Source organism: Salvelinus sp. IW2-2015, linkage group LG31 (genome assembly GCF_002910315.2).
Source record: "Salvelinus sp. IW2-2015 linkage group LG31, ASM291031v2, whole genome shotgun sequence".
Classification (NCBI taxonomy): Eukaryota; Metazoa; Chordata; class Actinopteri; order Salmoniformes; family Salmonidae; genus Salvelinus; species Salvelinus sp. IW2-2015.
The window spans coordinates 26559797-26570125 of record NC_036870.1 but is presented as its reverse complement, the minus strand read 5'-3'; the positions used below and the strand labels follow the sequence as shown (position 1 = coordinate 26570125).

General features: G+C 44.3%; 1 pseudogene; it reads left to right on the top strand.

The window, feature by feature from the left end:
- Positions 1-10329, top strand: part of LOC111955777 (syndetin-like) — a 322304-nt pseudogene that overhangs the window by 203928 nt on the left and 108047 nt on the right.

Here is a 10329-nt window from a genome sequence, read left to right as displayed (position 1 = left end):
CGGCTATGTACTGTGGTTTGGTCCTGGTAAGAAGGTATTGGGTGGGATGGGTATTGTTCCTGGTAGAGTATTTGGTGATGTCCGGTAGAGTTGATGTGGTATCCCTGGTAGAGTATCTGTGGGTGGTATTGTTTCTGGTAGAGAGTATTGTGGGTGGTATTGTTCCTGGTAGAGGTATTGTAATGTGGTATTGTCCCTGGTAGAGTAGTTGTGGGTGGTATTGGTTCGCGGTAGAGTAATGTAGGTGGTTTTGTTCCTCGTAGAGTATGGGTAGGTGTATTTGTAGGTGGTTGTGTTTCTGGTAGAGTATTGTACGGTGGTATCGTTCTGTAGAGTATGTATGTGGTATTTGTTCCTGGTGGAGTATTGAGGTGGTATTGGTCCTGGTAGAGGTAGTTGTAGAGTGGTATTGTGAGGTGGTTGTGTTTTCTGGTAGAGTATTGTAGGTGGTATGCGTTCCTGGGTAGAGTTATCAATAGGTGGTATTGTTTTCTGGTAAGGTAATGTGGGTATGTGGTATTGGTTCCTGGGTAGAGTAATTGTGGGTGGTTATTGTTCCTGTAGAGTATTGGTATGTGGTATTGTCCCCTGTAGAGGTATTGTTGGGTGGTATTGTTCTGTTAGAGTATTGGTGGGTTGGTATTGTTCTGGTAGAGAAGTATTGTATGTGGTAATTGTCCCTGGTAGAGTAATGTGGGTGGTATTTGTTCCTGGTAGAGTTTGTGGTGGTTTTGTTCCTCGTAGGAGTAATTGTAGTGTGGTATTGTAGGTGGTTGTGTTCTGGTAGAGTTATTGTAGGGTGGGTGAATGCGTTCTGGTAGAGTATCGTATGTGGTATTGGGTCCTGGTGGAGTATTGTAGGTGGTATTGTTCTGGTAAGAGTATTGTAAGGTGGTATTTAGGGTGGTTGTGGTTTCTGGTAGGAGTAATGTTGGTAGGTGGTATCGTTTCCTCCGTAGAGTATGCGTAGGTGGTATTGGTTCCTCGTAGAGTAATTGTAAGGTGGTATTGTAGGTGGTGTGTGTGTTTCTGGTAGAGTATTGTATGTGGTATTGGGTTTCCCCTGAGGTAGAGTTAATTTGTAGGTGGTGAAATTGGGTTCCTCGTAGAGTATTGTAGGTGGTATCGTATGTGGTATTGTTCTGGTAGAGTATTGTGAGGTGGGTTGTCCCTGGTAGAGTATGTGTGGGTGGTATTGTTCCTTGGTAGAGTTTGTAGGTGGTATTGTTGTTGGTAGAGTATTGTATGTGGTATTGTTCTGGTAGAGTATTGTAGGTGGTATTGTTCTGGTAGAGTATTGTGGGTGGTAATGTTCCTGGTAGAGTATTGTAATGTGGTATTGTCCCTGGTAGATGTATTGGTGGGTGGGTATGTTCCTGGTAGAGTATTGTAGGTGGTATTGTTTCTTCTGGTAGAGTATTGTATGTGGTTATTGTTCCCTGGTAGAGTATTGTGGGGTGGTATTGTTCTGGTAGAGTTTGTATGTGGTATTGTCCCTGGTAAGAGTTATTGTGGGTGGTATTGTTCCTGGTAGAGGGTATGTGGGTGGAATTGTTCCTGGTAGAGTATTGTTTATGTGGTATTGTCCCTGGTAGAGTAATTGTGGGTGGTAATTGTTCCCTGGTCAGAGTATTGTAGGTGGTTTTGTTCCTCGTAGAGTATTGTAAGGTGGTATTGTAGGTGGTTGTGTTTCTGGTAGAGTACTGTAGGTGGTATCGGTTCCTGGTAGAGTATCGTATGTGGTATTGTTCCTGTGAGTATTGTAGGTGTTATTGTTCTGGTAAGTATTGTAGGTGGTATTGTAGGTGGTTGTGTTTCTGGTAGAGTATTGTAAGGTGGTATCGTTCCTGGTAGAGTATCGTAGGTGGTATTGTTCCTCGTAGAGTATTGTAGGTGGTATTGTAGGTGGTTGTGTTTGCGGTAGAGTATTGTATGTGGTATTGTCCTGGTAGAGTATTGTAGGTGGTATTGTTCTCGTAGAGTATTGTAGGTGGTATTGTAGGTGGTTGTGTTTTTGGTAGAGTATTGTAGGTGGTATCGTTCCTGGTAGAGTATCGTATGTGGTATTGTTCCTGGTGGAGTATTGTAGGTGGTATTGTTCCTGGTAGAGTATTGTAGGTGGTTTTGTTCTTGGTAGAGTATTGTAGTTGGTATTGTTCCTGGTTGCTTTTTCCATGGTTAAACGAGTATTGTAGGTGGTATCGTTCCTGGTAGAGTATCGTATGTGGTATTGTTCCTGGTGGGGGAGGTTTTTATGTGTAGGTGGTATTGTTCCTGGTAGAGTATTGTAGTGTGGTTTTGTTCCTCGTAGAGTATTGTAGGGTGTATTGTACTGGTTGTGTTTCTGGTAGAAAGTATTGTAGGTGGTATCGTTCTGGTAGAGTATCGTATGTGGTATTGTTCTGGGGAGTATTGTAGGTGGTATTGTTCCTGGTAGAAGTATTGTAGGTGGTTTTGTTTTGGTAGAGTATTGTATGTGGTTGTTGTTCCTGGTTAGAGTATTGTGGTGGTGGTATTGTGTTCTGGTAGAGTATGTATGTGGTATTGTCCCTGGTAGAGTATTGTGGGTGGTATTGTTCCTGGTAGAGTATTGTAGGTGGTATTGTTCCTGGGTGAGGTATTGTAATGTGGTATTGTCCTGGTAGAGTATTGTGGGTGGTATTGGTTCCTGTGAGTAATTGTAGGTGGTTTTGTTCCTCGTAGAGTATTGTAGGTGGTATTGTAGGTGGTTGTGTTTCTGGTAGAGTATTGTAGGTGGTATCGTTCCTGGTGAGTATCGTATGTGGTATTGTTTTCTTGGTGGAAGTATTGTAGGTGGTATTGTTCCTGGTAGAGTATTGTAGGTGGTATTGTAGGTGGTTGTGTTTCTGGTAGAGTATTGTGGTGGTATCGTTCCTGGGTAGAGTTATCGTAGGTGGTATTGTTCCTCGTAGAGTATTGTAGGTGGTATTGGTGGTGGTTGTTTTTCTGGTAGAGTATTGTATGTGTATTGTTCCTGGTAGAGTATTGTAGGTGGTATTGTTCCTCGTAGAGTATTGTAGGTGGTATTGTAGGTGGTTGTGTTTCTGGTAGAGTATTGTAGGTGGTATCGTTCCTGGTAGAGTATCGTATGTGGTATTGTTCCTGGTAGAGTATTGTAGTGGTATTGTCCCTGGTAGAGTATTGTGGGGTGGTATTTGTTCCTGGGTAGAGTATTGTAGGTTGGTATTGTTTCTGGTATGGAGTATTGTATGTGGTATTGTTCCTGGTAGAGTATTGTAGGTGGTATTGTTCCTGGTAGAGTATTGTGGGGTGGTATTGTTCCTGGTAGAGTATTGTAGTGGTATTGTCCCTGGTAGAGTATTGGTAGGGTGGTATTGTTCCTGGTAGAGTATTGTAGGTGGTATTGTTTCTGGTAGAGTATTGTATGTGGTATTGTCCTGGTAGAGTTTGGTGGGTGGTATTGTTCCTGGTAGAGTATTGTATGTGGTATTGTCCTGGTAGAAGTATTTGTGGGTGTATTGTTCCTGGTAGAGTATTGTGGTGGTATTGTTCCTGGTAGAGTATTTGTTGTATGTGGTTATTGTCCTGGTAGAGGGTAATTGTGGTGGTATTGTTCTGGTAGAGTATTGTAGGTGGTTTTGTTCCTCGTAGAGTTGTAGGTGGTATTGTAGGTGGTTGTGTTTCTGGTAGAGTATTGTAGGTGGTATCGTTCCTGGTAGAGTATCGTATTGGTTTGTTCTGGTGGAGTATTGTAGGTGGTATTGTTCCTGGTAGAGTATTGTAGGTGGTATTGTAGGTGGTTGTGTTTCTGGTAGAGTATTGTAGGTGGTATTCTGGTAGGTATGTAGTGGTATTGTTCTCGTGAGTATTGTAGGTGGTATTGTAGGGTGGTTGTGTTTCTGGTAGAGTATTGTATGTGGTATTGTTCCTGGTAGAGTATTGTAGTGGTATTGTTCTCGTAGAGTATTGTAGGTGGTATTGTAGGTGGTTGTGTTTCTGGTAGAGTATTGTAGGTGGTATCGTTCCTGGTAGAGTTGTATGTGGTATTGTTCCTGGTGGATATTGTAGGTGGTATTGTTCCTGGTAGAGTATTGTAGGTGGTTTTGTTCTTGGTAGAGTATTGTAGTTGGTATTGTTCCTGGTTGCTTTTTCCATGGTTAAAGAGTATTGTAGGTGGTATCGTTCCTGGTAGAGTATCGTATGTGGTATTGTTCCTGGGTGGAGTATTGTATGTGGTATTGTTCCTGGTAGAGTATTGTAGGTGGTTTTGTTTTCTGGTAGAGTATTGTATGTGGTATTGTTCCTGGTAGAGTATTGTATGTGGTATTGTTCCTCGTAGAGTATTGTAGGTGGTATTGTAGGTGGTTGTGTTTCTGGTAGAGTATTGGTGGTGGTATCGTTCCTGGTAGAGTATCTGTATGTGTATTGTTCCTGGTGGAGTATTGTAGGTGGTATTGTTCCTGGTAGAGTATTGTAGGTGGTTTTGTTCTTGGTAGAGTATTGTAGTTGGTATTGTTCCTGGTTGCTTTTTCCATGGTAGAGTATCGTTCCTCGTAGAGTATTGTGGGTGGTATTGTTCCCGGTAGAGTATTGTAGGTGGTATTGTTCCTCGTAGAGTATTGTAGGTGGTATTGTTCCTGGTAGAGTATTGTAGGTGGTTGTGTTTCTGGTAGAGTATTGTATGTGGTATTGTTCCTGGTAGAGTATTGTAGGTGGTATTGTTCCTGGTGTGGTATTGTAGGTGGTTGTGTTCCTGGTAGAGTATTGTCGGTGGTATTGTTCCTGGTAGAGTATTGTAGGTGGTATTGTTCCTCGTAGAGTATTGTATGTGGTATTGTTCATGGTAGAGTATTGTAGGTGGTTGTGTTTCTGGTAGAGTATTGTATGTGGTATTGTTCCTGGTAGAGTATTGTAGGTGGTATTGTTCTGGTGAGAGTATTGTAGGTGGTATTGTTCCTGTAGAGTATTGTAGGTGGTATTGTTCCTGGTAGAGTATTGTAGGTGGTATTGTTCCTCGTAGAGTATTGTACGTGGTATTATTCCTGGTAGTGTATTGTAGGTGGTGGTTGTCTCACCTAGCTATCTTAAGATGAGCACACTAACTGTTAGTGGCTCTGGAAAAGAGTGTCTGCTAGATGACTAAAATGTAAAAATGTGATAAAAGCTTCTAAATCATCAGCAATTATAACTCTTTCTCTGAATGACCATATGATTATTTTCCCCCTCTGCAGTATGAGTCAGGTACATTAGTCAAGTGTGCACCAGGACTACGACAGTGATTAAAGCATCTAAATGATCATATTGTTAATATACAGTACCAGTTGAAAGTTTGGACACACCTACTCATTCAAGGTTTTTTATTTATTTGTACTATTTTCTACATTATAAAATAGTAGTCAATACATCAACACTATGAAATAACCCATGGAATCATATAGTAACCAAAAAAGAGTTAAAACAAATCCAAATATATTTGACAGCATGGCACACTCTTGGCATTCTCTCAACCAGCTTCATGAGGAATGCTTTTCCAACAGTCTTGAAGGAGTTCCCACATATGCTGAACATTTATTGGCTGCTTTTCCTTCACCCAACTCATTCCAAACCATCTTAATTGGGTTGAGGTCGGGTGATTGTAGAGGCCAGTTCATCTGATGCAGCACTCTGTCACTTTCCTTCTTGGTAAAATAGCCCTTACACATCCTAGAGGTATGTTTTGGGTCATTGTCTTGTTGAAAAACAAATGATAGTCCCATTAAGCGCAAAGCAGATGGGATGACGCATCGCTGCAGAATGCTGTGGTAGCCATGCTGATTAAGTGTGCCTTGAATTCTAAATGAATCACAGACAGTGTCACTAGCATACCACCATCACACCTCCTCCTCCATGCTTCACGGTGGGAACCACGCATGCGGAGATCATCCGTTCACCTACTCTGCGTCTCACAAAGACACAGCGGTTGAAAGCTAAAATCTCAATTTTGGACTCATCAGACCAAATGACAGATTTCCACTGGTCTAATGTCCATTGCTCGTGTTTCTTAGCCTAATGAAGTCTCTTCTTCTTATTGGTGTCCTTTAGTAGTGTTTTATTTGCAGCAATTCGACCATTAAGTCCTGATTCACACATTCTCTTCTGAATAGTTGATGTTCAGAGATGTGTCCGTTACTTGAACTCTGTGGAGCATTTATTTAGGCTGCATTCTAAGGCTGGCTACTCTAATGAACTTATCCTCTGCAGCAGAGAGGTAACTCTGGGTCTTCCTTTCCTGTGGTGGTCCTCATGAGAGCCAGTTTCATCATAGCTCTTGATGGTTTTTGCGACTGCACTTGAAGAAACGTTCAAAGTTCTTGACATGTTCCGTATTGACTGACCTTCATGTCTTAAAGTAATGATGGACTGTCATTTCTCTTTGCTTATTTGAGCTGTTCTTGCCATAATATGCACTTGTTCTTTTACCAAAACGGACTATCTTCTGTATACCATCGCTACCTTGTCACAACACAACTGATTGGCTCAAACACATTAAGAAGGAAAGAATTTCCACAAATTAACTTTTAACAAGGCACACCTGTTAATTGAATTGCATTCCAGGTGACTACCTCATGAAGCTAGTTGAGAGAATGCCAAGTGTGTGCAAAGCTGTTATCAAGGCAAAGGGTGGCTACTTTGAAACATCTCAACAACAACAAAAATGTGGGTTACTACATGATTCCATGTGTGTTATTTCATAGTGTTGATGTCATCACTATTATTCTACAATGTTGAAAAGAGTAAAAATAAAGAAAAACCCTTAAATGAGTAGGTGTGTCCAAACTTTTGACTGGTACTATATATAAACCTTTTCTAAATGTCCATATTTGAATGATATTGTTACTGTGTTATTCCCTCTCTGCAGTGTGAGTCAGATGAGCTGGAGAAGAGCGTCTACCAGGACTACGACAGTGACAGTGACGTCCCTGATGAACTCCAGCAGGACTTCGTGGACGAGCAGACCGGAGACATCCCTCTCAAGAGGTCAGGACAAAGGGCACAATGTCATGATGTCATATCCCGTGAGCTCACTGGTCAAGTTCTCACGAGCTATGCTACTAGTTAATGCGTGATGTACATCTATAAGTGGAAAGATACATGCATTATATACATCATTTTGAAAGAATTGTGATTATTTTGTTCTCAGTGTAGTGTTGAAACAGATGCATGAATGAATGACATGTTATTTCCGTGTCAAATCGCCAGTTGGCAACCCATCTCTTATGGGATTAACTGACACATAAACAAACATTACAACAATTCACTTATAGTTCTTCCGGTGTTCTGGGCAGCACGCACCACATAAAGTGAAAAAGAAATCAACAGTAAAAAGAATACAAAAAAGAAATGAAACGGAAGGCATTTGAACCCAGTCTGGCACAAAGAGAAGATTGAAATGTAAGACAGGTTTACGCACAATCTAAATACATATGTGCCATTTGCTATATGGGAGCTAAATATTTGTATGATTTAATTATAGGTAGCCCTTTTTCTTTTATTCCAGGCTTTATCTGAAAATTCAGCAAACGGAAATACACAATGGACAAGAAATCATTTCAGTTTCTCTTCATGGCTCAGCTACATAATTCCACTGTATATCTGGTGGTCTTTCTCTTCATGGCTCAGCTACATAATTCCACTGTATATCTGGTGGTCTTTCTCTTCATGGCTCAGCGACCAAAACCCGAACAGTCTTGGCCAAAACCTGACAGAATCCCCTCCTAGGAACGGCTCCTGACGTTCCTACCAGCCTTCTCAGGGTGGAGGATCCTGAACTGACGAATGAGGTCAGGGTCCAGTATGGTCCTTGGCAGGAACCCAGGAGCGTCCCTCGGGACCGTAGCCTTCCAGTCCACCAGATACTGCCAGGACGCGCTGCACCCGGCGGGAATCCAGTATCCGGTGGACGGTATATAGCCGACTGGCCACCGATGACACGGGGCGGAGGGGGAGAGGTCTGCCTGCCGGGATAAGGGGAGAAAAACACAACAGGTTTTAATAAAAAAATGTGAAATGTTGGATTTGATCTTAAAGGGATCTGGGTAAGTGCAGGCGAAAAGTAACGGGATTGAACTCTCCTGGCCAATCTTAAAGGGACCGATGAACTCTGGGACAGCTTGCGAGACTCCACCCGTAGTGGTAAGTTCTTAGTTGAGAGCCATACTCTCTGGCCGGGTACAGGGTAGACCGGGACGGCGACGTTGTTGGCTTGTCGTTGGTACTGCTGAGAGGAACGCAGAAGATTAAGACGTGCCTTCTCCCACGTAAGCCGACAGCGTCTGATGAACCTCGAGGCTGAAGGCACTCGACTTCTGCCTCCTGGTCCGGTGAACAATAGAGGCGCATAGCCAACTGACACTCATGCGGGGATATAACGCAGTGGAGGAGGAGCACAGAGGTGTTGTGCGCGTACTGGCCCAAACAATTGAAGGATGCATGTGGACGGGGTGTTGGGGAAACCATGCATCTGAGGGTGTTTCCAGCTCCTGATTCATCCTCTCAGTTTGGCCATTGGACTCCGGATGGTACCTCTGAAGATAAACTGGCCGTGGCCCCTATGAGTTGGCAGAAGGCCTTCCAAAACCTTGAGGCGAACTGGGGACCTCTGTCGGAAACCATATCTTGCGGAATCCCAAAGACTCGGAACACATGGTTAATCACCAACTCAGCTGTTTCCTTGGCAGAAGGTAATTTGGTCAAGGGAACAAACCTGGCCGCCTTAGAAACCTGTCGATGATGACTAGGATCGTAGTATTACCAGGGACGGAGGAAGGCCAGTAATAAAGTCCAACGAGATATGGGACCAGGGTCGGTGGGGAATAGATAGAGGGTGAAGGAGTCTTGAGGGCGGAGGTGAGAAGATTTGCCCTGGCAGCACACGGAACAGGCCTTGACGAAAGTGGCAACGTCTTCTTTTTATGGTGGGCACCAGAACTTACGCTGGATGAACTCCAACGTGCGACCTACGCCCGGGTGACAGGTGAGGCGGAGAGGAGTGCCCCCACAGAAGGACTTGGGACCTTGCTGCTTGGGAACAAACAACCGATTAGCAGGACCTCCTCCAGGGCCCGGTTCGATGGCTTGAGCTTGTTTCACGTGTATCCTCCCACTTGCCACGAGATCGGAGCCACGATCTTAGCGGCCGGAAGGACAGTCATGTCAAGTAATCTTCTCGAATGGCAGGAGAGTAGATTCGTGACAAGGCGTCCGGTTTGAGATTCTTCGACCCGGGTCTATAGGTGAGGATAAACTGAAATCGGCTGAAGAAAAGAGACCATCGAGCTTGTCTGGAGTTCAACCGCTTCGCCTGCTGGATATACTCCAGATTTTTGTGGTCCGTAAGCACTTGAAACGGTTGAGAAGCCCCCTCGAGCCAGTGTCTCCATTCCTTCAATGCCATCTTAACCGCTAGGAGTTCACGATCCCCCACATCGTAATTCCTCTCGGCCGGGGTAAGCCGGTGAGAGAGAAGGCGCAAGGATGAAGCTTCTTGTCTTCACCCTCTGAGACAGGACAGCTCCAACCCCAACCTCTGATGCGTCTACCTCCACCACAAAAGGTTCATCCGCCGTTGGTAGTGTCAGGATGGGAGCAGAGAGGAATGCGCTGCTTGAGTCCTTGGAAGGCCGTCTCAGCTTCTCTTCCCCACAGAACCTTGTGTTGCCACCCTTGGTTACAGCTGAGAGAGGGGCTGCCACCGAGCTGAAGTTCTTGATGAACTTGCGGTAAAAGTTGGTGAAGCCCAGGAAACGCTGAACTTCCTTAACGGACTTGGGGGTGGGCCAATCGCTAGCCCCTACCTTCTTGGGGTCCATCTGGACTCGACCGGGTTCCACTATAAATCCCAGGAATTGTACTCGAGAGGAATGGAATTCACACTTCTCCGGCTTAACGTACAAATGGCTGTCTAGGAGGCGTTTGAGCACTTGTCTGACATTGCTTAGTGTGTTCTTGAAGGGAGCTCGAAAAGATGAGGATGTCATCCAAGTAAACAAACACGAAGATGTTAGCATATCCCTAAGCACATCGTTTATGAGCGCTTGGAACACAGCGGAGCGTTGGTCAGGCCCGAAGGGCATCACCCGAGTATTCGTAGTGACCAGTAGGCGTGTTGAAAGCGGTCTTCCACTCGTCCGCGGTTTGATCGCCACAAGATGGTATGCGTTCCGCAGGTCAAGCTTAGTGAAGAACAACTGCTTCCTGGAGCAGCTCAAAGGCTGTGGCCAATAAGGGGTAGCGGGTAGTTATTGGCATTGAGTCCCCGGTAGTCGATGCAAGGTCGTAATCCACCGTCTTTCTTGGCCACAAAAAAAC